At 38.5% G+C, this 26,096-nt stretch overlaps 1 long non-coding RNA gene across 1 annotated transcript in view; it reads right to left on the bottom strand.

Moving 5' to 3' along the window:
- Positions 1-25,691, bottom strand: part of LOC123988018 — a 40,050-nt gene extending 14,359 nt beyond the window's left edge. The window contains exons 1-3 of the long non-coding RNA XR_006829585.1: positions 25,514-25,691; positions 23,031-25,083; positions 20,940-21,504 (exon numbers count right to left, since the gene is read on the bottom strand). This is a non-coding gene — a long non-coding RNA (uncharacterized LOC123988018). The remainder of the gene's footprint in view (positions 1-20,939; positions 21,505-23,030; positions 25,084-25,513) is intronic.
- Positions 25,692-26,096: the final 405 nt, after the last annotated feature.

Here is a 26,096-nt window from a genome sequence, read left to right as displayed (position 1 = left end):
ATTATAACCCCATTCTCCCCTACATATTTAAAAGTAAAGTATATTTTTATTCGTAAGAAGGTAAAAAGAGGATACATGACTTTGTTTCTTGTCAAAGTACCCTGTCATTATCGCGCTACGACAGGAGCGCCACTTTGACTCGGCTCAATCTGTCAATGTGAAGGAAAGATCAGAAGTAAACTAAAGACTTCGATAAATTATTGAGGAGTGGCAAAGGTTAATGGATGATCAATCGATACACGTCACTTTTGTTATACGGTTCTCCATAAAGCTGGTTACACACGATCAGGAAACATTTGCCATATTGTCGAGAAGTTTGCTCGCGTCTCTGAAAAGAACGACCGTTTATTGTTAAACGTGCGAGCTCTCTATAAAAGGAATTCTAAATCTCTGTATTCGTAAAAATTCATCCAACGAGAAATAAATATTCAGCGTGTCCAAATTTTCGTACAAAATCTTCGTGAAATTACGAAGCCTCGGGGAAGGAAATTCCATTTTGATTCTCTCTATTCATTAAACGTCCACTCAAAGACTAACATTCTACAGTGGAGAATTTGAAGCCGTCTATTTGGAAAATCAATGGGGTCAAGGTAATAGTAAACAATTTATTCGGAGAAAGCTATTATTTCTTAAATTCCACGAATTTCAGGGTAGTCCTTGATCTTACAGAAACCTTTACTCGAAACCTTCAACTTTCCTTCCTTTTATTTTCAATTGAAGATTTTAAGGTATTTTTACTAATATTGCTATTCAAAATAAATTATTTCAAATTTAAAAACAATTTCAAATCTAAATTATTAAAATATTTCAAAGTCATTCGAAGATTTCTGGAAATCAAAAATGATCCAGAACGAAGATCGTTCGTTTCGAGGAAGATTTTCAATTCATTTTGTCCTCGGTGAAAAAAAAATGAAGAAAACGGCCGACAATTTTGTTTAAGCGTAATTACAGCAACGCCGAGGGAACGTACACGGCTCGTTCCAACCAAGGATATCGTTTCCATCGGGAACTTTCGGTTCAGGAAGTTCAGGAGTAAGCAAGCGGAATCGGTGCCGCGTTTAATCACCGGGATTTCATTAGTTGCGCGAAGGAGCCTCGTGATTCGATTCGATTCGATTCGATTCGAGACGAGACGAACAGGCGCCGTGGCCGTGTGGAATCGATACGAAACGCGATTCTTGCGAGATCGACCAGCCGACACGTGTATCGATTACGTTAACCCATTTTTTTTTTCTTCTATCATATGGTAAGAATTAGAAAAATAGATGTCGACCGCAAAGTTACAGGCTTTTTAACTTAAAAACGTTAGAACTACCGATGTTCGATGGGTATTTACTCACAGATTGAAAATAAAATAGAAAAATAAATAAATAAAATTATTCTTTGTCATCACAAAAATCAACATACATTTCTAAGAAATAATTTCTGTAATTTAAAATAAAAAATCATGGATCTGTCATTTTACGGGTTTGGTAGTTCTAGTGTTAATTTATAAATTCTAATTATTTGTAGTATGAATGAACAAACTAATTGTTTGTAATAAAAGTAATTCAATATTATTTCAAAGGAGGGTGGCTTTCATATTAAAAAAAAATTTAAGTGATTTCTAGAATTCTTCGAATGATTTTGATGGATTAATGATAAAATTAATGAAAATCACGTATCTTTATTAAAATCTATGCTGATATCATTTATTGTTATTAAAATCTATCCTAACAATATTATAATTTAGGTTTGAGATTGTTTTGAAATTTGAAATTATTAATTTTGAATCATAATGTTAGTAAAGAAACTTCTTTCCAATAAACGATTGAATCTTTTTTTTTTAATAAAAACCAAATACCTTAAAATCATTAGGGTTACCGATGATCGTCACCACAAATTACATATGGCTGAATAATAAAAAAAAACAATAGAAAAACATTATTTTAAATAATATTGCTATCGTACAAATAATGTAAAATAGCAAATAGAAAACATGCAATTTGAAATTTGAAAATTAACTATTCCTATGCTTAATAATTAGAGCCTCGATAGGTCCCATAACAAATGTTCATTTTCACTGTGGCAGTGAAAATAGGAGATCAAGAACAACCCTAAAATAGCATAAAATTTATAACCTAAAGATAAAAAGTAAACTAGCTAAATATAAAAACCTAGAAAACCTTAATTGCCTTAATTGAAAAATCATCTAACATCTTTCGATCAAAATGGTAATATTCAATCGACGGAACGATTGATCTATCCGCAAGTTCCTGTCCAATTTCCACTGTTACAACAGATATCCTCTGTTAAAACCAGGCTACATTTCTGGCCGTCAATCCGTCCGTCAGAACGGACGCATCCAAAAATACTCCACAGCCCCGAGGGGGTTCTTCGGTTCAACTGCAATCCCGAGGCAGGAAAATGGTGGGAATTTCGCTCGCGGAACAGTTCCCATTGGTCGGGGACACTTTGTCCTCGGTGTTTTGTGTATCGTCACAAAGGGGTTAATCATCATCAGACCGCGATAGAAGGGAGCGCCGGTATCTTGGTGTTCATCGTCGAGAAGAAATACAGAAGGTAGCACGTGTTGCCTGAGACTGTCGTCAGTCTCCTTCTCTTTCACTTCGGGCCGAATGAAAAAGGAACGTTTCCGCATAAACGAAGGCTCAACGGGCGCTTTAGAGTGCACGAAACTGCAAAACGAACGAGCCTATTGTTTCGCTCTGTACTCGACTGTTTGACGCCTCTTTTCCTCCAACCCCTTTTTCTCCTCTCCTTTTTTTCTGTTGTTGCAGATAGCATCGATGCTCGACGCTTTGTGAACGATTTCGCCGAATCGCGTCCGTGTGACGGAACAAATCGCGAGAACAATGGACCTTTGGGCTTATTTCAGAAGTTATTAGCTGATTTTTTTTTTCTTTCTCTTTTTGTGCCGAAGGGCGAGGGCGCGAAAAATAGGCAATTGAGAATATGAAAACGAACGTCACCTTTGGGAATCTTTTGTTTTCAAATGAAAATTGTAATTCTTTTGTGGGGGATGAAATAATTTTCTTAGAAGTGGATATAAAAATTGCTATTTAGATTCACTGAAATTTTTCAATTATTGCCAATTATTTCTTTGTTCTAAATTACAGAATTTTTGGCAGAGAAAATTACTATTACTGATAATGCTTCTTGGTATAATTTCAATGTGCAATGATTCTTAATGATGTGATTATTAATCAAAATACTGTATGTATAATTATCTATAAAACTGTCTCATATTGCTACAAATCAAATATCTCATATTGTTTCCAATTTTTGATTTCACTAATTATTATGATTATTAATATGTTTACTAATACTATAATTATTAGAGTATATTTTGTGGGGGTGAAATAATTTTCTTGGGAATGGATATAAAACTTGCAATTTAGATTCACTGAAATTTTTCAATCATTGCCAATTATTTCTTCATTCTAAATTACAGAATTTTTAGCAGAAAAAATTACTATTACTGATAATGCTTCTTGGTATGATTTCAATGTGCAATGTTTCTTAATGATGTTATTATTAATCAAAATACTGAACGTATAACTACCTGTTGAATAAAACAATAGATTATTCTACTTAAATAATCACAATATTATTGAACTTCAATAGTATATTCTTACCATGGAAAGTAATGTTTTAAAAATGTTAGAAATGATGAGATAAAAAAGATGTCGTCGAATTTTCAAAGAGAAACGTTTGACAAGCCAAAGATAATAAAAAATGCTTAATTAGAAGTGCTGCTAACGAAAACGATAGCAATAAGAACAAAATGTTTAATGTAACGTCACATAATAATTTTCAATTAAACAAATTAACAGCACCTCTACGATCCTATTTTGAACACTTACCTTCCCTAAATCGAATCACTAATGAATATGATAAGATAAAATTCGAATAAACAAGTAACAATGAATTATCGAATTACAATATTATTTCCTCCGACGCATGCAGATATAAATAGAAAAATGATAAATGAATAATAATGTGCCTCTTACAAGATACAATATATCATCATTCTAGCCACTATGATAAGATGGTGACATAATAATTAGAATAAAATATGGTGAACAATGAATAGATCGATGAACACGATACGAAAGAAAGTTGATGCATGCGAAATAAGTGGCAAGTGATGAAACTGAATGTTCGAACGTAAAACATTATGCTTCTCTAAGAAATGAATATAGAAAAATAAACAAGACCGTACAAGAAGATTATCAGTCAGTAACAGTAAGAAGAAAATATCCAGGCATAGAAAGAATAATAGAACGAAAAAAAGAAATTGCAGAAAAAAGAGTGAATGTACCCTATTGCTCATAGTCTGCGATGCTCATAGTCTGATCGCCCGGAAGCCCCGACAATACTCCGACTCCTAACAACACAACAACAACAATGATCAGTGACTTTCCTCGCTTTCGTAGTCGCAGTACGATTAGAAGAAACTGTATTCGTTTAATCCATCTACAAATTCTGACACACGACCCATCTGCTTTCTCATTAAAACAGCCTCTCTTATTGTTAGTTTCTCTTCTGCTAGAATGTATTTTATCTTATCATTAAATTAAGATGAGAAAACAAGAATTATTATTAAAAATCAGCGATTCTATCGTAATTTTATACGAAGATAAGGTACTTTTCTTAAATAGTAAGAAAAATAATGTAATGCATTTTTTAACTGTCGCGCGGCGGACCATGGAGAAAGCAACAATTTTAATTTAATTCTGTAATTCATATTATTTTCATTATCTAAATTTTACATTGTCCCTTTAAAAATTATTCTTTTATTACATAAAATTCTTTTGTTTAAAAACTATGCACCCAGGCTCCGCTGTTCAAGGGTTAAATAATAAAACATAATCATCTTTTGTAGCCCGAACAGAATGCCAATTTATTATGTAAAAAACGCATTATATTATATTTTCTACTTTACTAGAAAAAAAATCTACAACTCTATATACTACCCTACATAATTTTATCATTTTCCATACAAGTTAGTGTTGACAAGTAATTTAGAAAAAAAATAATATAACTTTTCAATTATTACATATAACTGAGAAATACGAATAACAAAATAAATATTAAATTTTAAACGCAAGTGGTGGATGGTCTCAGACCGATAGGGGTATTTTCTACTTTCATTTTCCCCGGGAATGTCGGGAACCCGGGACATCACCACTTTTCCCATAGAAGCCCGACTTGATCGCGAGCGTACTCCTTCTAATCGAACACGACAGTTAGAGTATTCGACAAACTAATTAATAAACAACGAGGAAATATCCAAAGGACCAAACGTTTCATCTCAGCTGAAATCGGACGATGTTCAGCAGTCGGCCTCTGCATATGGGTTATAACGCAATATTAGAGATTGTAGAGGTCCTCGAGGGCTGCTAGACAGCGAACCTCGACAGAGATTGCTGAGATATGAACCATTCTAGCACTTCTTCGGCCACCCTTTCGCCAGCGTTCGGACTGCTTCGCTTGTCAGGCCCACTCGAAAAACGCCTTTGGCTGCCTCTATTTAGGCGACAATGCCAAAAGTGATCAGATCTGGGTCGATGATTCTGATCGGGATCGGGCTCGTACAATTAGCGAAATCGTAGCTTCTTTAATAAAGCTGATCCCGCTGTTGCTGTCCCCTTCCTGTTCACGCTTCAACCCTTCTACCGCCCTCGCGCGAATAACTCAACATTGAACGCATGCCAAACGACCGCTTGACAGATGAACCTTGCTAATTCGTTGTAGGTTCCTCTTGAAATCGCGTGACAAAAATATTTTACTGATAATTTGAATTTATTTTTATTAGGTACTCTTAGAGTTTGTTTTATGTCGCTTTCCAAGCTCTAGATTTGAAATTTGACTAAACGAGGACTTGAATATCCTAATATTCTAATATTCTAGAATTCTAATATTCCAGAATTCTAATATTCCAGAATTATAATATTCCAGAATTCTAATATTCCAGAATTCTAATATTCCAGAATTCTAATATTCCAGAATTCTAATATTCCAGTATTCCAATATTCCAGAATTCTAATATTCCCGTATTCTAATATTCCAGAATTCTAATATTCCAGAATTCTAATATTCTAGAATACTAATATTCTAGAATTCTAATATTCTAACGATGTTCTAATGTTCGAAATTTCTAATACTTTAATACTTAGGAACTCGAAATGTTATAACGATCATCTTACTTTGGTTACGAGGAGGAAATAAGAATCGGACCTCGAGGAAATTTGGCCAGGAAGCCTTTGATCCGACGACCTTCTGAACGGATAGACAGTTTTCTCACGATAGCAGGAGTCCGGTGGTTGAGAATCACGGTTCTACGTGGGGATATAGTGTCAGAAGAATAATGTCGATGTACACAGTATCGACGAACGAAGGGGAACACGAGTTTTAGGCTGCTCGCGAGGAAACAAAAAGAAAGGATTTCGTAATGGAGGGGTGGGACCACCCCGTCTTGCCGCTGATGGTATTGGATTGTTATATTTGGTACACGGATTTCGCGATCCATACAGGGTGTGTTCTTAATTCGTGGAACTGCTTTCAAGGACGATACGGTGCTTAACCGACGCGAAGAATGATTCGGCAATCTTTTCGGTTAAATTCACTAGGAACATTTCTATTCTACTAAATGGATATACACTAGTGGAATTAATTCTGGACACTTACATTTTTACTTGAATTTCGCATTTATTCAAATTATTTAATATATAATCATTTATATTTTATATTCTAATCGTTGTTTTCTAATTTTATGGAGTCGTTTATATAAAAAAAATCAGTAAGAAGATCATTTATAACCATACTTTTAATATACAATTAAAATTACAATTTCAACATATCAAAGGAGGTAGACTAAATATTAGAAAATTAATATTCTTTCATCCCGTGATTGGCTATTTCATAAATATCATGCGTTGTTTCGAGTTGTTTTAAATTAGAATTTTAAAACATTTACAAACCAAATCATGTGAAAATATTAAGTATAAACATTATACAAAATATTACGATATCAATTTAGCATAGCAGAATACACATTTATTGCACAAAGATGAAATAAAGAATATTTTTATCCAAAGTGTCCAGAATTAATTCCACTAGTGTATTTTTAATATTAGAACCATTCATTTTGAATGTACGTCTAAATCGAAGCAAAAAATATGAAAACCTTCATTTTGATGAAATATGAATAATTAAAACAATGGACAAATAAAAATTAATTATCTAATCTTTCTAATAATGTAAACTGGTCCTATATCAATCAACCCAGTTCACACTCACAGGCTACCAGACTACCAAGAAAATATCAAAACGGTGTAAAGAATATTCCAAATAAAAATCAAAATATAATTAACAGAGAGAACCAAACGTCATTAAAATAATCAAAAATGTCGCAAATAAATGCAATTTTTTATCTAGAATTTCGACTGACCTAATACGACAGTCAAAGTGTTAACAGAAACTGTCTCTATCTGTCGGTCGGATTTTTCGAAAATCCCAAAGCCAAGCATCGAGCACGCCACAGGAAACTCAATTAAGAGGAGGTTAAACATCGAATTCGAAATTCCATCGGCCTAAAAACGTCCCGGCAGCAGGGTTGCCGGTCGAAGCCGAGGCTAGAGTTACCATGTACCCTTCAATCGTGTTCCCCAATTAACCATCCCCCTCCGTCGAGGGGGGGGGGGGGGGGAAGGAGCATTTTTCCGCGTTGACGCGGAGGCAAACACGTCGGCTGGATTCGGCGGATTCTTTGCTAACTTGCCGGGAAGCAGGACCGGGAAAGAAAACGCGTCGCAAACACGACCGACAGAAGATGATGCGGCGGGGTGAGAAGAGGGTGAGAAAACAGGGTAGAGAGGGAGAGAAAGAGGGAGAGGGTTTGCAAAGAAGGAAGGAAGAGAGGAGAAGGACGGATGGTGGATAGAAGAAGAGAGAGTTAGAACGAGGACTACAATATGGGTCAGTTATTGATTGCTCCCTGGTCGAGTCTGTGTAACGCCTACTATACACCTCCACCGTTTCTATCTTGTTATCTTAGATTCCGAAACGCAACCGCCACTTACGCCACCCTCTAACGTCGTCGACGACCCTCTCTCCACCTTTATTGACATGCATGCAAACGTTATATTAGAAGAGAGTACAAACCGCCGCAATAACGTTTCCCTTCGCCACCAGCCGACCTTCCGTATTTATGGTATTCACCGTGAACCCGAACGACGACCGATTAATGTTCCTACCCTATAGCAGGGTTCGTTTTCACGTGATACCATCGCTTTGACTATCATCGTACCGAATGGTTTCCTTCAGACGTTCCTTTATTCGTATAATTTGAAATGCTCGTAGTAAATAGAGGAAAGGGTACGAATATGGAATACCCATTTTATTTTTAGATATAGAGACTCTCGGAATAGTTATTAATGGAAAAATTAAAGATGGAAATTTGGGGAATTTCGTGCGGAATGTGAACTTCTTAGCAAATTTGGGATGATAGAAATTCGGGTAGTAATATGAGAGTTACTTTTGAGAAAAATAAAGTTATAAAATTAAAATAGGACGTTAATAATGAGAAATTAAATATAACAGAACGCCAAATATAATAAGATAAACGCAATTATTTTATTTGACATGATAGGCATTAAATCCTTTATAATCTTCAGAAAATCTTTTATCGGAAAATATGCACATTTTATATGTTCATATTTTCATTTTATGATTTAGCAATAAATTAAAAAATGTAATGGTAATATGAAACTGTCTCATGTTTCTACCAATTATTATTAATCATAATCAAAGCACAAATATTTCAAATTATCATTATTTTAGTATAACTCACTCGTTTTAATTTTAAAAAATTTACAAAATAAATCAAAGGAATACGCGTAGAAATTTTCTATTACATCCAGAAACTAAAACGTTTGTTAACCCTCGGATGGCGGACCATGTAGAGAACCCCGATTTTAATTTAGTTTTGTATTCCATTTTCTAAATTTTACACTGTTCTTTCGAAAATTATTCTTCCAATATATGAAACCCTTTTATTTAAAAATGACACATTCAACTTTAGGTTAATACCCCTATATATGTTATATAGGTTCGGGTCACAAATGACCCAGACTCTGCTTTCCAAAGATTAAATAAAACACTATCTATCCAGAATTTTACTCGTCGTAATACTTGATCTCTGTCTCATATTCGTATCTTCTCTACTTAAAATTTTTTCAGCCCTAAATCAAAGGGAAGTCTAAAGACTACCCCTCTCTCCATAGGAACCCCTACTAAGCCTTCCATTTACTATGTCAAGGAATATTAAATAAAATTTTCCAATTTAAAAATTTGGAAATTGTTATTTAAAAATTTCAATTTTCGAATCAAATTCACCAACCAGAGGAAAAAGTCTTAGGTCGGTACTGAATTTTTAAGTCTTGCTACAAAGTCTTTTGACGAGGACACGTGCCATTTAACTTGAAACGTCATCGATCGATTCCTGATGAGACAATCGAAAGCAGAGAGGCGGATGAATTTTACAAACGAAATTGGGAAGTTGACTTATTTTGTTTATTTGCCAGCAGCTCGGCTGATAACGAAATCGGCGTCGTTTCGTGTCCACGGGGGTGGACAATTTATTCCCTGATATAAAACTGAATTCGAAGATGACGCTTGGAATGTTTACGGCGTACTTCGGGACCAGCCGTGCGGGATTGATGAAGAATCCTATTGAGATTCGTTTCGTACAGCCACGAGGCTGTGTAAACTTGTTTTGTAATGTAGAAATAGGCTCCGGAGTAGAATCGAAGATTTTACGGCCGGCTTTAAACACACTTTTCAATGCGCCACAGATTTGATTAACGAGAGTGGGCAATCCTGTTTTCGAAAATTTCCAATTTATTTTGCAAATTGATCTGCGAATAAAACTCGAAACTCCGCAACCTGAACGGATTTGCTATTCTTTTATTAACGGTTAATTAATCACGTAATTTAATCACGAATGATTTTCAATTACAAATGCTCGTGATTTGAGGTACTCAAACATACGTTTGTTAATCTTTGACGACAGCGATCGAAAAGTGATTAACATTCCTTTGATTGCTCCAGGGGGAGTGTAATTTATTTTCCTGCGATTCCAATCAATCATAATGAGGCATTGAATAGTTTATGGGATGTAAAATGAAATTCGAAAATGAAATTTGATAGAAACTTTATCTATTTTTAGATATCCTAGAATGAAACTCTAATCAGTCGTAATGAAATAATTAATGGTACCAATTTTCTAACGAAAGCGATGAATTTGTAAAAACTTCATATTACCTCCTAATTGTAAATTCAATCGTTGATTTTATGAATGTTTAAACGCCCACGCATGAAAGATAGGAATCTACCGAAAATGAAATCGAGAATCCAACGTTGGCAAGTGTTTTAAAGGTTGGTTTATTTACCGCCAGGCCGACTGACGAGCAATTAAACATCGTTTCGCTTCTACGATTTATTTTTCAAGATTCGAGTCCACTTTGATGGAACACGCCGATTAATGAGAGAACGATTTCGTAATGAGAAAACTCTGATGGCTTTGAAATACCATCACGAACTGGTGCGCTACTTTTTCCAAACGTAACGTTCGCGTTGCAAGAAACGAATGAAACGAATTACGTTGTCACGATTATTACGTATGATGTATAAAGAAACTTAAGCGAGAACGGTGTACACTATTCGTGACTTCTGCAAAAAGGATATACATGGTGTCCCTGCCCAAGTGTGACAGAGCGTATTTATTAATGATACAAAAAATTGTTGATATGGAAATTACAGGGTAAAATGGGAACTATGTTTTAGCCGAGGTAAAAAACCTTTTGCATTTTGTTTTTAAAATGGAACCATATATTTTTTTTTTCAGACTATATGATAATGCTTTTCAAGTCGACTTCATTAAGCTTTAATGTATACACTCGATTTTAATTAATTTTCGAGACATAACGTTTACAAATTTCCCGATTTTCAGTAGATACGCTTCGATATTGGGGGGGATTATTAGCGGAGCATGGCGTCCCCGGCGCCTAGGGCCCTTCTTTCCCGTGATGGAGCGCTTGCGAGAAAGGATGGAGTACCCGCGCGACACCTTGCGGCCATCACGGGAAGTAGGGGCGCCGGTGGCGCCATGCTCCGCTTATAAACCCCCACAATACCGAGACGTATCCACTGAAAATCGGGAAATTTGTAAACGTTATATCCTGAAATCGTGATGGAGCGCTTGCGAGAAAGGATGGAGTACTCGCGCGACACCTTGCGGCCATCAGAAGAAAGAGGGGCGCCGTGCTCCGCTTATAAACCCCCACAATACCGAGACGTATCCACTGAAAATCGGGAAATTTGTAAACGTTATATCCTGAAATCGTGATGGAGCGCTTGCGAGAAAGGATGGAATACTCGCGCGACACCTTGCGGCCATCACGGGAAGGAGGGGCCCCAGGCGCCGGTGGCGCCATGCTGCGCTTATAAACCCCCACAGTATGAGTAGCAAGTCGTAAAAGCGGCCCTATTATTGCGGTAAGTGCCACAGCCGTTATTCTTTGGGTCTGTCGTTCCTAGCGTAGACCCCCGATGTGGCACTTGCCGCAACAATAGGGCTACTTTTACGACTTGCTACCCAAACCAAGACGTACCTACTGAAAATCGGGAAATTTGTAAACGTTATATCTTGAAAACTAATTAAAATCGAGTGTATACATTAAAACTTAATGAATTCGTCCTGAGAAGCACTATCACATGATCTGAATAAAAATATATGGTTCCTTTAAAAAACAAAACTTGACCATTATATCTCTTAAACTAATAATGCAAAAGATTTTTCACCTCGGCCAAAACTTAGTTCCCATTTTACCGTGCAATTTCCATATCAACAATTTTTTGAATCATTAATAGTTACGGAATAATTGCTATGTCACACTTGAGCTGGGACACCCTGTATGTACATTTATTTTCCCCTTTTCGTCCGGGTGTGAACGAAAAGAAAAGGAAAGAAAAAGACTAAACGAACCGCGGCCGCTTCTTTTGTTTCTAAAACCTTCTCGTTGCGACACGGTAAGCCGTGCATTTTTTTTCAACGATAACTCGTTCTTATTTAATGAAACTCGACGGGCAGAGAAAAAAAATTGAATTTTCTACCGCGGAATTTTAAACCGTTTACCTGGTCGCGAACACTCCTCGTGCAACGAGCTCGATAATTGCAAAATATGGCCGGCGTGTGTTGGCAAATATCAGCTTACCGTGCATCAACAAAGTTTCCTCGCGAAATAAAATGTTTTAATATCGACGGATATTCGGTTACGATAATAATTTAGAAGGAAATTAAATTGCCGTTTTATTAACATTATATGATAGTACCTAAATTTCGGGTAATTTTGCGAACACTAACATGAGATCAGTGATCGTGAATTATTAATTTAAAATTTTGCAGGTTGAAAATTATGTATGTTATTCTAATTTAGTAAAACAGGAAGTTGCTCTAGGTAGAAGAATTCACCATTATATGATATTAAATTTTGAGTAGTTTTGAGTACATTAAGATCACTGAATTAGTAATTTGAGATTTTGCAAATTAAAAATTAAGTATGTGTTACTAATTTAGTAAAATAGAAAGTTATTCTCGATAGAAGAATTTGCCATTATATGATACTACATTTTGGGTAATTTTAAGAACACTAAGATCACTGAGTTATTAATTTGAAATTTTGTAAGTTGAAAATTAAGTATATGTGTTACTAATTTAGTAAAATAGAATGTTATTCTAGGTAGAAGAATTTACCATTATTTGGGGGGTAATTTAGAGAACACTAAGATCATTGAATAAGTAATTTGAAATTTTGCAAATTGAAAATTAAGTATATATTTTACTAATTTAGTAAAATAGAAAGTTATTCCAGGTAGAAGAATTCACCATTATATAATATCAAATTTTGGGTAATTTTAAGGACACTAAGATCACTGAGTTATTAATTTGAAATTTTGTAAATTGAAAATTGAGTATATGTGTTACTAATTTAGTGAAATAGAAAGTTATTCTAGGCAGAAGAATTAGAGAAAAGGGAAAGGCGATTAGTCAACGCCACGAACAGAAACACGAATTTTACAAGCTCTCCGTTCGTCCACCCATTCCAGGCCACGTAAATTAATCACCGATGTATATATATTGACATTATGTAAATCACGAGCGGATTATGCAAATTCGACGGGTACACACTAGCCGTGTAATCATTTGCGCGAGTTATTGCGCGGGATGACCAGCTCGAAAACGAGAAAAAGATTTCTACTGGAAATTTGAATGTTGCCGAATGCGCATACTCCCAGAAAAATATCCGGCTCTATTATAATGCACTTGTTGGAACGTATCAGGTCGCTCCATGAATAATTACAGGAGAAAAGATATTTTTTAATTGTTCATTATCTAGTGTGTGCTCTATGTAATTCACGTTTTAATATAAATCAACAAGTTTTTAATAACTTCTATTTTAATTCCAGGGAACGTAGTTCTATACCTTAATCCTTGGAATTCAAGCAAGTATTTTTAGTGAAGTACATTTTTCGAGAAGAAATTATCATAAAAATAGGGTATAACTATCTTTTTTTTAATTTCTCTCATTCCACGACTATTTTTCCTTTCTTATACCATGGAGACCATGGAGAGAGCCCCAAGACAGCGGATTATGGAGAAAGCCACCATAATTCTTATTTTATTCTGTACTTGACCCATATTCAATGATTAACCCTTTTCCTAAAAAGGTAAGAAATATAATATAATGCGTTTGTTAACCCTTGAACGGCGGACCAGGAAGAGACCCCCAAGACGGCGCGGCGGACCAGGGAGAAAGCCCCAAGGTGGCGGACAATTTTTATATTTTACTCTAAATTTTACACTGTTCCTTTAAAAATTGTACATTTAACTTCAGATTAATGCCCGTGTATACATATTATAAATGTGGGTCAAGATTGACCGAGGCTCTACTGCTATATAATAAAATATAATTATCTTTCGCAACCCGAATACGTTTTGTTCTAAATAGAACGATAGTTTATTATGAATGAAACGCATTATATTTTATCTTCTACTGTTTTATAAGAAGGATGAATAACTGTATACGTTAAGCCATTCTTCTCGTAGTTAGTTAAAATTCTTAAGAACGCTTAAATTTCCATTATTTATTCTCAAGATTCGATGCTAGACGGAAGAAAATAGAACGTGCTAATTAACTAACTTTACGTTTAACGAACGAACCGCGTGTATTATAGTGCTCGACGATAAACGCAGAATTAATAGCTGCAAGATCGCGTTTGTTCTGGACGCCTTTTGATTCCGGGGAGACGTTTCATTGTAATCTCTGCTTTTCATTCAGCCCTTGCTTAACGGTCGCGTTGTTATTAATCCGTCGTTCTCCGTAGAGTGACGGAAAATTATTCGAATGAATTACGAGACGAAATTGCAACGACATTCCGTGTTTCATATTTTTCCTCGCTTTTTCAGCGTGTACCGCGACGAGAATCGATGCCGGAAAATTTCACGTGAAATTCGCAAATCGCAACGCTAGTATTTGCATTCGTAGAAACTCGCTTCTGAAAATAACTGCCCTTTATACAGACCAAATATTTGTGGTAATTCTTCGCGTTTCAGAGATATCGATTTATAGACGAAACATTTTTGTTGTTACTCTAAAAACACTGCAATTTTTCCAATATATATTCTATTTATCGGATAATTTAATATCGTCCTCGGGGCGAATGAACCATTCGCTCCGGACAATATTGTCCGACTGATGGTCCAAAACGAAAACAAGTGGTCGAAGGGTGAAATCATTAGAGGAAAAAAGAAGGAAATTGTAAGAAATGCATTCTTCCCCTCGGGAGTCGAGGCAGGTCCTTACGAATCGTTCCCGAGGGGTGCGTGAAGAGCGTCGGTGGCGCGCAACCCTTTGTGGACGTAGGCGAAGAGGCCCAGGCCAAAATATTATGAAAAACAGTTCCGATCAAGTGCCTTTAAAAAAGGGGATGGAATTTATTGATGAGTATTAACTGCCATCAAATCCCGAAAAAACGAGATATTATTTGTCCCCTATGATGCATAATTGCATTCCCCTTCTCGAAAAATAAAAAGAGAAATGGTCCTTAGCTCATAATTTAAATTATTTCAAAATTTCCTTAAAATGTAAAAGAACTAATAAAGTTATTTGTGACAAAAATTCAAGGCAAAAAGAAGAGAAACCAAAGAGACGAAATTCCTAGCAGAGTCAGAATACCACCCTTTCCTCTACTTTATTCGAGGAATCACGATCCAAATAATTACCACCTCCGCGATACTCCCAGAATCCGAGAAAAAGAAATTACCACGAATCCCTCTAAACGCCCACGCAACGAGTAGGCGCTTCCCAGTGTCGTCCGCGAACGCCTCTCGTCCAGTGTGCAATTTTTCGCGAGTAAGACGCCGTTCAGAAGTTTCGACGGCGTTAATGGAGCAGCTCGACGCGGATTTGACGCGTCATTTAACGCAAGGATATTTGCATAGCCGTGATAAAGCGTATCAAGTACGGAACAAAGGGTTCCCGATGACACGAGCAAGTGCGAATCCAGCCCGGGGCTACAATTTCGTTCTGCATTCGGTCTGCCGGAGTATTTTTAAGCCGGCCGAAATCTGGACGATCGGCGAGGAAAAAGGGAGACGGTATCGAGTAAGCGTCGCCGCCTTTTTCGACGATTACGTAACCGTGTCGTTCGCCAAAACCGCGTGGCTCGATCGATTTCCACGAAGGATGAACCGATTCCGTGAATTCGCCGTTCCCGCGAACAATCCTACGCGCCTCGGACAGAGACGTTTCCATGTTTTATCGCTGAAATTAATCGACGTCGTTAAAACGGCATGGAAATTGTACTCGCAACCTGTTAACCGTTATTCCCCCCCGGCTGTTACACGAAGTCACGTCCTTTCAGCTGCTGGTAATTGACTTTGGTTAACGGTTAATGGCGATTAAAGTTTACAGAGAACACCTGATCGCTGAATTTTCTCGTCGTTAACTCGCGTTCATGCGAGCAGCTTCGAACCTTGTTACTACATTGTTCGTACAGAGAAAATTTCACTCCCGTCTGGGCATCAATTAATTTCACTCGTACGGTAACGAGTAATAACGCTCTGTATCGACTTCTTTCACGGCTGACGCGGCGCGGTTGGATCCCCTAATCGTTTCGAGGCGGGTCGCGCTTCATCGGTCTGTTTCGCCTTGTTCAAAGGCGGATGAAACGTGCGAGCAACTTTGTTGACGCAAGAGGGTTTGTTTTCACCGCGCTGATAAACGCGCCGCGTTTGCCAGCCTATTTGCCGGGAACGAGCGTGCATCGCTCCCCGGAGCGTCTAACAATGCACGGACCACGGATAAAAACGGAGGAGACTCGGGTGAACGTGTAAAAGGAAACAGTGAACGACCGCGACGAGAGAGAGAAAGAAAGAAAAAAACGTGAATATTTAATCTCGCGTCGTCGGTTCTATTCAAGAGGATCGTGGGCAATTCAGCGGCCACGTGGACGCCTTAGATTCTCCTTTTCTTTTTAAGTTTAATGATGCAGCGGGGAATGGTTGAATTAAGAAGATTGTTATAACACAGAATGCAGAAGAATTACTTGTCCGGCCATAAACTGTTTTGTTCTACTTGTTTTATTTCACATTGAATTGAACTACTTATTTTTCCTTGTCTGATATAGGAACCAGTAGGGTTATTCTACTTATTTAATCGCTGCCTGATCATACACGGTCCTATTCTACTTGTTCGATCAGCCATTGACTTGAACTACTTATTTTGCCTTGTCTGATCATATACGGTCCTCTTCTACTTACGTAGGAACAGGTGGATTTATTCTACTTATTTAATCACTGTCTGAACATATACGGTCCTCTTCTACTTGTTTGGTCACTCATTAACTTAAATCGCTTATTTCTTTTGTAACTAATCGTATAGATACTATTCTACTTGTTTTTATCGCCCAATGACTTTAAATATTTATTTCTTCCTTGTCTGACTATATACAGTCCTATTCTACTCACATAGGAACAGGTGTAATTTAATCTGTTTCTTTAATCACTGCCTGAACATACACAGTCCTGTTCTACTTGTTTGGTCACTCATTGACTTGAATCACTTATTTCTTTTTTTAACTAATCGTATAAATCCTATTCTACTTGTTTTTATCACCCATTGGCCTCAAATACTTATTTCTTCCACGTCTGACTATATACAGTCCTCTTCTACTCACGTAGGAACAGGTGCATTTAATCTGTTTATTTAATCACTGCCTGACCATTAATGATTCTATTACATTATCATTCTATTATCACCCATTGACCTAAACTACTTATTTTTTTCTTTCTTGACCTTACACAATCCTATTCTACTTGTTTTGTTACCCATTGACTTGAACTACTTATTTCTTTCTTGTCTGACCACATACGGTCCTGTTCTACTTGCACAGGAACACGTGGATTTGTTCTACTTATTTAGTCACTTTCTGTCTATTTATCTTCCTATTCGCCAGATAACCCTGATGAATTATCACTTCTTCAAACATTTAGATAATTTTTTAAAAAGTAAGCATTTTAATCATTAAAAAGGAGGTTAAAAATTCCATAGCAATGTTTATAAAATCTAAAAACTCGGACTTTTAAAAAAATGGCATTTATGCCTTAAAAACCTATTGGAATAAAATATTTTTAAGCTGATAGAGCTTTATTTAAAATTCTATTAATAAACGAAATCAGGCTTTTGTTATTCCCAGCGAAAATCTAACATTTCATATGCACCAACTTGTTCCAACAGACAGCAACGTATTCTTACATGATAATTGTCTGACCACATACCGTTCTATTCTACTTGCTTCCCCACACATGTATCCTAATTATTTAATAATAGTCTGACCACACGTGGTCTTTCTACCATCATCGTATCCCCTTCCTCCATTGTTTAATAAAAATGTACAGTAAAAAATCCTGGGAAATGATTTTCTCAATCATATAACAGGGGAGATAAGAAGCGATGATCTATGAAAAATCGCATCGAGATTCGCGAAAATAAATGATTGAAATCGCTAGTTGGTAGCAAAACGGATCTCATTCGTGCGTATAAAAACCGGAGAACGATTCTCGGAGCTTTCCCGAGATCGATCGTTCCCCATTTAAATGGAAGTTTTTCTATTTAAGGGAACGTTCAACCCTTAATTACACTCGTAACATGGTCGTCTCGTGAATGATTCGTTTAAAAAATCTTGCCCGAATAAATATATTTATTCCGAAACGAATTTTTAAAGAATAAAGGAAGCAAACAAAAGATCGATCCTCTGCGAAACAGGGCCGAGCTGATGGTTGCCTTTCGGGCGAAAATGAAACTTCGAATTCAAGTTCTGCCTTCGTTACCGGCTCCCAGCTCGAATAATCGTCAGTTTCTCGAGCGTCAAAGGGTTGAACGTCACAACTACGTGCCAGCTACCATCTACGGATGGGATCGAGAACGTATAATGGCAAACGGCATTAGAAGCGCCTTGAAAGATGCGCGATAACGCCGCCCCTTGAATAAAACGAAATTTCCATGAATGGAGAACTCGACTCGTCTTCTAACAGACATAATGCACAATACCGGGGGGAGGGAAACCGGTATTGAGAGAGTCATTCCCAAAAGGCTCGATATTCGTCTGGAATCTTTATAAATAAATTCTTTCATAGACCGACGAGGAAAAGGTGAATCGACGATGATACAAGTTGTGAAAGTGTTGAATAAATTCAGATTGACATTGAAATCTATAGCACTAACTTCTGTAATTTTATATATATATATATCATTTTCTAATTATAATTGATGTAAAATACAATAAACAAAAGTATAGTTAAAAATATTATCAAAGTAAGAAATGATACCGGTTGTCAAAATGTTAAATAAAATGAAAGATATAAAAATAATTTCTAACGGAGCAAATAACAATTCAAGTTTCGTCTGATACGTTTTAATTGATATTTGTAACGTTTCTGTTAACTTGAATAACTTTCCCTGATAGCTGTTTCAAAATTAACCCACGTATCAGAAGTTATGATGGAATATAACCAGATATGGTTGACCTATACTACTAGAAGGCGGGAGTAGAAGAGAGTAAGGGAAAGCGGTGAACGCATAGTCAGACATGCCCGACACCAACGCACTGGAAATTGCATACTCCCCTAACTCTTCATGTGTGCATCATTTTCGAACTCGTTTCGAGCAAAAATTATTTAATTTAACAGAAGCTTCATACGTTTATTGATAATATTGCAAATTACTCGTTAAATTGTTTAAATATTAAATGTTTCCTTCGATTTCAAACAGTGAAGACGTTTTAAAATCAATGTTACGTTTATGAAAGGGAAAGTGTATTTTACCGTGAACAGAATGACAGAACAGTTTCATAACTGGAGTCCTTAACAGCCTTAACTAGAGAAATCTCGTTTACAAAAGCCTCTGGGATCTTGGTCGCAGGAAAAGTTCGAATACAGGAAATTAGTCGGCGTTAAACCATTGAAACCTCTCCTCTACCATTTCCCTGTCTTCAATCCGTCGAGAAAAAAAGAAGCGAACGGATTACCGAGACTGCTATTCGAATCCGGATTTTCACCAGACAATTGCTCCATCGAATCGATCAATTCTAAACGTCAACAAATGTTTATGCTCGAACAAGAGATTTCGGGTTTAGAACTCTTCAAGCCTTTTTAATGTAAACTGTTTCCTTCTGGGAAAAAAACTTTCAACGTTTCAATAGTATTGCAATTAGTTTCATGAAATTAGCTACCATGTTTGTAAAAAGGGTTCTCTAATCTATTAGAATAAGATTCTCTCAGGGTTCTACTAAAAAGAAATAATGGAGGATTCCCGCCTGCACATTTACTCTTAATCAAAATAAATCTACGTTGCACATAATGAGACCTTTACAAGAAAACTTCATAAGGGCACGTGTTGAGGCTCTAATTTTGAGGTTTAGAACTGTCTCCCTTCTGAGAAAAACTTTCAACATTTCAATAGTATTACACTTAGTTTCATAAAAATTAGCTACTATGCTTCTAAAAAGAGCTCCAGTCTATTAGAATGAGGTTCTCCCACGGTTTTTTAAAAGACAAATGGTGCACGGTTCCTCCCTGCACATTTATTCTTAATCAAAAGAAGCCTACGTTGCACCTGAGTGTACATTAATATTCAGACCTTTCAAGAAATTTCCATAAGGGCACGTGTTGAAGTTTTAACTTTGACCCTTAGAACTCTCCCTTCCAAGAAAAACTTTCAACATTCCAATAGCATTGCAATTAGTTTCATAAAATTACCTACTATGCTTGTAAAAACGGTTCTCCAGTTTATTAAAATATGATTCTCTCAAGGTTCTCCTAAAGAGAAGATGGATGGTTCCGCCCCTGCACATTTCTCATAATCAAAAAAAGCCTACATTGCACCTGAGTGTACATTAATATTCAGACCTCCCAAGAAATTTCCATAAGGGCATATGTTGAAGTTTTAATTTTTACCCTTAGAACTCTTCCTTCCTAAAAAAGCTTTCAACATTCCAATAGTATTGCAATTAGATACATAAAATTACCTACTATGCTTGTAAAAAGAGCTCCAGTCTATTAAAATAAGATTCTCTTAGAGTTCTCTTAAAGAAAAATGATGGATGGTTCCCCCCTACATATTTACTCATAATCAAAAAAAGCCTACATTGCACCTAAGTGTACACCTCCACAAGGAGACCTGTTACACCTAAGAACCCTCGGCGATCAAAGATTTCAACTACAAAAATTAAAATCTCGATCCCATCCGTGACGAACATAAGCATTACGAATATAAGCAAGAAAGATAAATAAATAGAATAAAGGAATCACTTACGGGTGAGAGACGCGTCGATGAAGACTCCTCATAGACGTGGCTCTGTTCTTGCGATTCGAACTCGACGTCGATCCGTTCACGCTTCCGTTCGGCGTGGCATGGCGTGGCGCGGCCGTTGGGGGAGCGGACTGCTCCCCCGTGGCCGCCACGGCCACCGCCGCCGACATGAGGCCCCCGGAGGTCGCCAGGCCGGTACGCCGAAACGGGCCCGAGCTAGCCGCTAACCGGCGTGCTAATCTGCGGGCGAGCCGACGGGCCAGGCGCGCCCCTGTAGCACCGGCACCCACGCTGACGGTCTTTCTGTCCCACCCCCCTTGGTCAGGGGGTGGTACACGCTGTCTGGTGACTGCTCTAGCGACGCTTCTCTACGCTATCTCTCGCTCTCTCTCTCCTTGCCTCCTACCGACTGATTCACCTTCACCAGCTTTCTCCCGCTGGCTCGATCGTCCCCTGGACTCTCCTCTGGGACCGTCAGCTTTCTTTACATGGATGATGACCGATCCTCGTGCGCCGGGGAATCAGTCGCTGGATCCAAATTATCGTTCGCTGGTCTCGGTTCGATTCACTGAAACGATGGTAATTTTTTAATGAGATTGATGATAAATTTAAGACTATATAGAATTGAACATTTTCAAATGTAATTAATTATATATAAAATGTTGCATTCTAATACAATTGGAAATTTAGAAAATGATAACGACTCAAACGCAATAACAACAAAATAAAGTATTTTCTTATTCTGTAAAAGATTGTGCCGTATAGAGAAAGAATCGATGAATCGAATTACTGAGAAGGTTTCCAACCCGGACGTTTCACTTGCCGGAAGTCTACTCTACAAATTAAGTTGTCGACGAATTCTTCCTCCTTAAATTTCATTATGTGGATGCTTACCACCTGCGGCAGTAGTATTGAGAAAAACTGCCTGTTTTTCTAAATCAATTGCAAACTTTACTGTCCCTGATCTGTTTCCCTTTTTTTTAAAACTCATTCAATACGCTTATCTGGTAAATAATAATTAATTTATCAAAACTAAACAATTATCAAATGTTTGTTTTCCTACAATTAAAGTACATTGTAATTATGGAATTAAAAAGCGCAAACTCGAAGCGAAAAGAATTTAAACGACTATTTAATATTGTAAATTTTTTTTTAAACTCATTCAATACACTAAAATTTCTATCTGATAAATAATAATTAATTTATCAAAACTAAACAATTATCAAATGTTTAATTTTACTATAAATGAAGTAGATTGTAATTATGGAATTAAAAAAGGCGCAAACTCGAAGCGAAAAGAATTTAAAGGACTGTTTAATATTGCAAATTTTTTTTCAAATTCATTCAATACGCTAAAATTTCTATCTGATAAATAATAACTAGTTTATCAAAACTAAACAGTTATCAAATAAATGACGTAGATTGTAATTATGGAATGCAAAAAAGGCGCAAAGTCGAAGCGAAAAGAATTTAAACGACCGTTTAATATCGCATGTATGAAATTACATTGAATCGTTCGAATCGATGTTTTCCATTTCTAAATAAGCACAGCCGTTTAGTGAATCTCGTGCAGCGCAAGTTTCGCGTGATTTCCCCGCGACAGTTACTCTGTACACGTGTTTTTTATCGTTCATCAAAAGGTATTACGATACGAATGTCGTGCAGGTTCGCGTCTCTCGTTGCAGAGACATTTTCCTAGCTGCGTGCCTCATTTGCAACGATTGCGCGGGAACAAAGTCAAGGACGATACAAATATTAAATAAAAAAAAAGAAACTTAAATTAAATAAATTAAAAAAGAGGAAGAAACATTCGATTGCAAAAGTTCAAAAGCAATCGCTAATTAATTTTCTCGCCAAGTCCGTCGAATCTCTCCGCTCAAAGATTCCATCCGACTATGTCTAATTTGAATTATCCATCGACGCGTAAAGAAAAAACCTTTGGAAAGTTAACGACTCTTCATGTTTAATCAATTATTATGATTTACACGCTCGCAATGGTAAGGTCGACTGGAAAGTTTCATAAGAGAAGACTCGACGGACAGGTTTCAATCAGCCAATGAATTCTCAAGCTCGCACAAAGGCCAAGGGACGTACCTTGGTACCAGAATCACCAGCTGATGGATAATGCGTTTCCAAACCGGCGATTCATGTCACTTTGTTGGTCGACAGGTCGGTACACGCGATTCGACGTCAGTGATCAAACATCAGACTCTTCCCGTTGCGGTTATCGGTGTGTATCACAGTTTGTAGATCCGACGCATGCCCCGCGATCGACCATCGTTTCCATTAATTACACTCGCATTTCAGCCTGGCACACTCTGTGTCGCGCCCCCTTTCATTCACACCCATCTCCTTGAGCGCACGTGTTCACCTTAATCCTCCGTTAATACATCTTAGCATCGCAATGGACGATTTAGTTTTTCTATCATTTAAGTTAATTATTTATATAATTACTCCCCCTATCGGTCTTTCTTATTCACCTTTGCTGCTTCTTCTTATTCAGTTGCTTTCATTGAATATTTGTTTTAAACCTTAAGCTTAAAGATCACAGTCGCGAATTGATACGGATCCCCGTAGCATGTGCTGCTGCTGTTGCTCGCTCGAAACGGATCACACCGCCTCGTATACCAGGCATTCCCTTCTCTTCATCTTCTTCCTTTATCACTCCCTCTCTTTTCTCTCAACACGTTGCACAGGATTGGTACAACTAGTCACCCCGATTGCTCTTCTTTCAACACCACGGTTGGCTGTTCTATCGCAGGACTCCGAGCACCGCTCTCGTTACGCTCCTTCTAGGACGGATTGCGCGTGTTCTCGCGTGTTGGCTAGCGTGGCTACCCCCCTCTACCTCGCACCTGTTCGACACAAAAATTCATGAGAGAAAGCACAGGATTATTCCGGGTATATCTGGCTGTGAAAGGAGTTTCGCTATCGACCATCAATGCGCACGTGCGGCCGACGAGCAATGTGCCGAATCCTCTCCCTCGTCACATAAAAACCCTCCGCCACGTTCCTCAGAATCGAGGCACGGTTGACAGACGCGGGAGACGGGTCGCATTCGTCCCTTGCCACGACTCGTGTACTTGCTGCTTTCTTCGTTTCGTCGCTGTTACAGGATTCCTAGCGTTCGGTCGAGCCGCGCACGAGTATCGAAGAGCCATCCTTTTTCACCCTCTCCCTTGCTGTCTAATCGCTTCTGATCACCGTACGCTCAGTCTCCTTTGAAAACGGAAGAGCATCGTTCGCAAGGTCCAGATGTCGTGGCGACTGATCGTTCTCCCCTTTGATCCAGCGAGAAGCGACACATCTCAGCTAAGTATCGTCATCGCTGGTCGTCGGTGCGCATCTCCGACGGCAGTACGACGGCATGGCAGTCTAGAGACGTAACAGAACTCGGTGGCGCGATGGTCTCGATACCGTGCGACCGTCAATCGATCGATCGAAAATCATCTGACCGTCGTCTGGACGCGTGCCCCTTCGCTGGTAGATGACACTCTTCGACTCGATCCGCTCCTCGTAGTCTTCCTCGCAATCCTCATCGACTCTATTCACCTCCGTATCGAAAATGAACACGACGCCTACGACTGCTCGTTTCGTTGTTGCCGTCCCTCACACGAACGCCGCTACGTCGTTAACGATGCACATTCGTTCCGGGTTCTCCCAAACGTTCCGCTAACGACATCTGATTTCCTTCGATTGCGATCCCGCCGCTTTAATCTACCAGGTATCTCCTTCTCTCTTACTCCTCGTACCTTCCACGATTTCTATCTTCGTCCTCCTTTGTCGTCCTGTCGCGTTGCTCGGCAGTAGATGTAGCCAGTAGTACAACCAGTGGCCGCGCAAACACAATTTCCCTCTCTCAGTCAATCGCGACCAGCCATTATTACCACGGTAATCCCGTGACTGGTTAATTACCCTCGATACTCTGCACTCACCGACGATATATCTCGATTATTTTCGCAAGTGCACGAGAGAGACACACTGATAACACGGCTCGCGTGACCCGTTTACGTTCCGCTGTTTCCTTACCCGACGACACCACCGTCCGCTCCTTTCCCGTCCTCCCTACCCGTTCACTCTCTGTCGGCACTCGACTCTTCCGGGGCCGGTTGTCCCTCTCGACTCGTGGGCACCGCTGATCCTGCGGCTGTCAAACGAAAATAGAGACACGTTACGATGAATCGAACACGGTTCCCCTTTGCGGAATATCCGATCCCGATTGTTTCTTTCCGTTAAACCACACGCGCGCGAGATTCTTCCACCCTTCCGCCGCCCCCTCCCGAGCGCCCTTTTAGTCAGGATTTTCCCTTAACCTCGACAAAGCACCGTTCCTTGCGTTCCTCCTTATCACCCTCTCACGCACAACCTCACCTCACACGCATCGCTTGCTCCCTCTTTTTTCCTCTTCCTCTCTCTATCTCTCTCTATCTATCTCTCCCTCTCTCAACCTTTCGTATTTCATTCATTTCGACATACTCGTAGGGCGCGACGTTTCCTTTAAGACGATCCCCCATACACGCGCCCCGCTACCGTCCTTATCGATTACGACGCATACTGCATGGAGAAAAGCTGCCCACCCGTCGACGGCCAGAAAGGATTCCCCACGTGAACAGTTCGCAGATCTCTATGCTCGTCGTAGACACGACGAGAGAATCCGCGAGGATCCGTGCACGGGTGACGCAAATGTGTGTGTGTGGGTGCCTGCGGCAGCAGCCGTGTTACGTGTACAAACGTAACCCCAACCTCGATGTTAGGCGGCTGATAGCCGGCCTCACACTGATACGGCTCCGTCGTTACGACCACGGGCCATACCCGCCCCTTCGACAATCCCCCCACCACCCGAGGCTCGACAAATAAAAAAACTTACCACCCCTATTGCCAGCCACGATTGCCGCGCCGTCTCGGGGTGCTCGCGTCAAGCAACTCCTTGCCCCCTTCGATTCCGAGGGAACGCGCATGCCTGAACCGCCGAACTTACGCTTTTCGGACGATGTTCTATCGTTCTCCCCTACCTGACGCTTTTTCGGGGGTTGAATCTTCTGAACATCGTCATCCACCGCCTACTATACTTCCAGTTCCTCCACAATTTCATTTCATTTCAATTTGATTTATTTATTTTATACACACAGGCATAAATATGAATAATTACATTAAAAAATT

This window comes from Osmia bicornis, chromosome 8 (assembly GCF_907164935.1).
Source record: "Osmia bicornis bicornis chromosome 8, iOsmBic2.1, whole genome shotgun sequence".
Taxonomy (NCBI): domain Eukaryota; kingdom Metazoa; phylum Arthropoda; class Insecta; order Hymenoptera; family Megachilidae; genus Osmia; species Osmia bicornis.
Note: the sequence above shows the minus strand (reverse complement) of the source record. Positions and strands in the feature narration are given on the sequence as shown.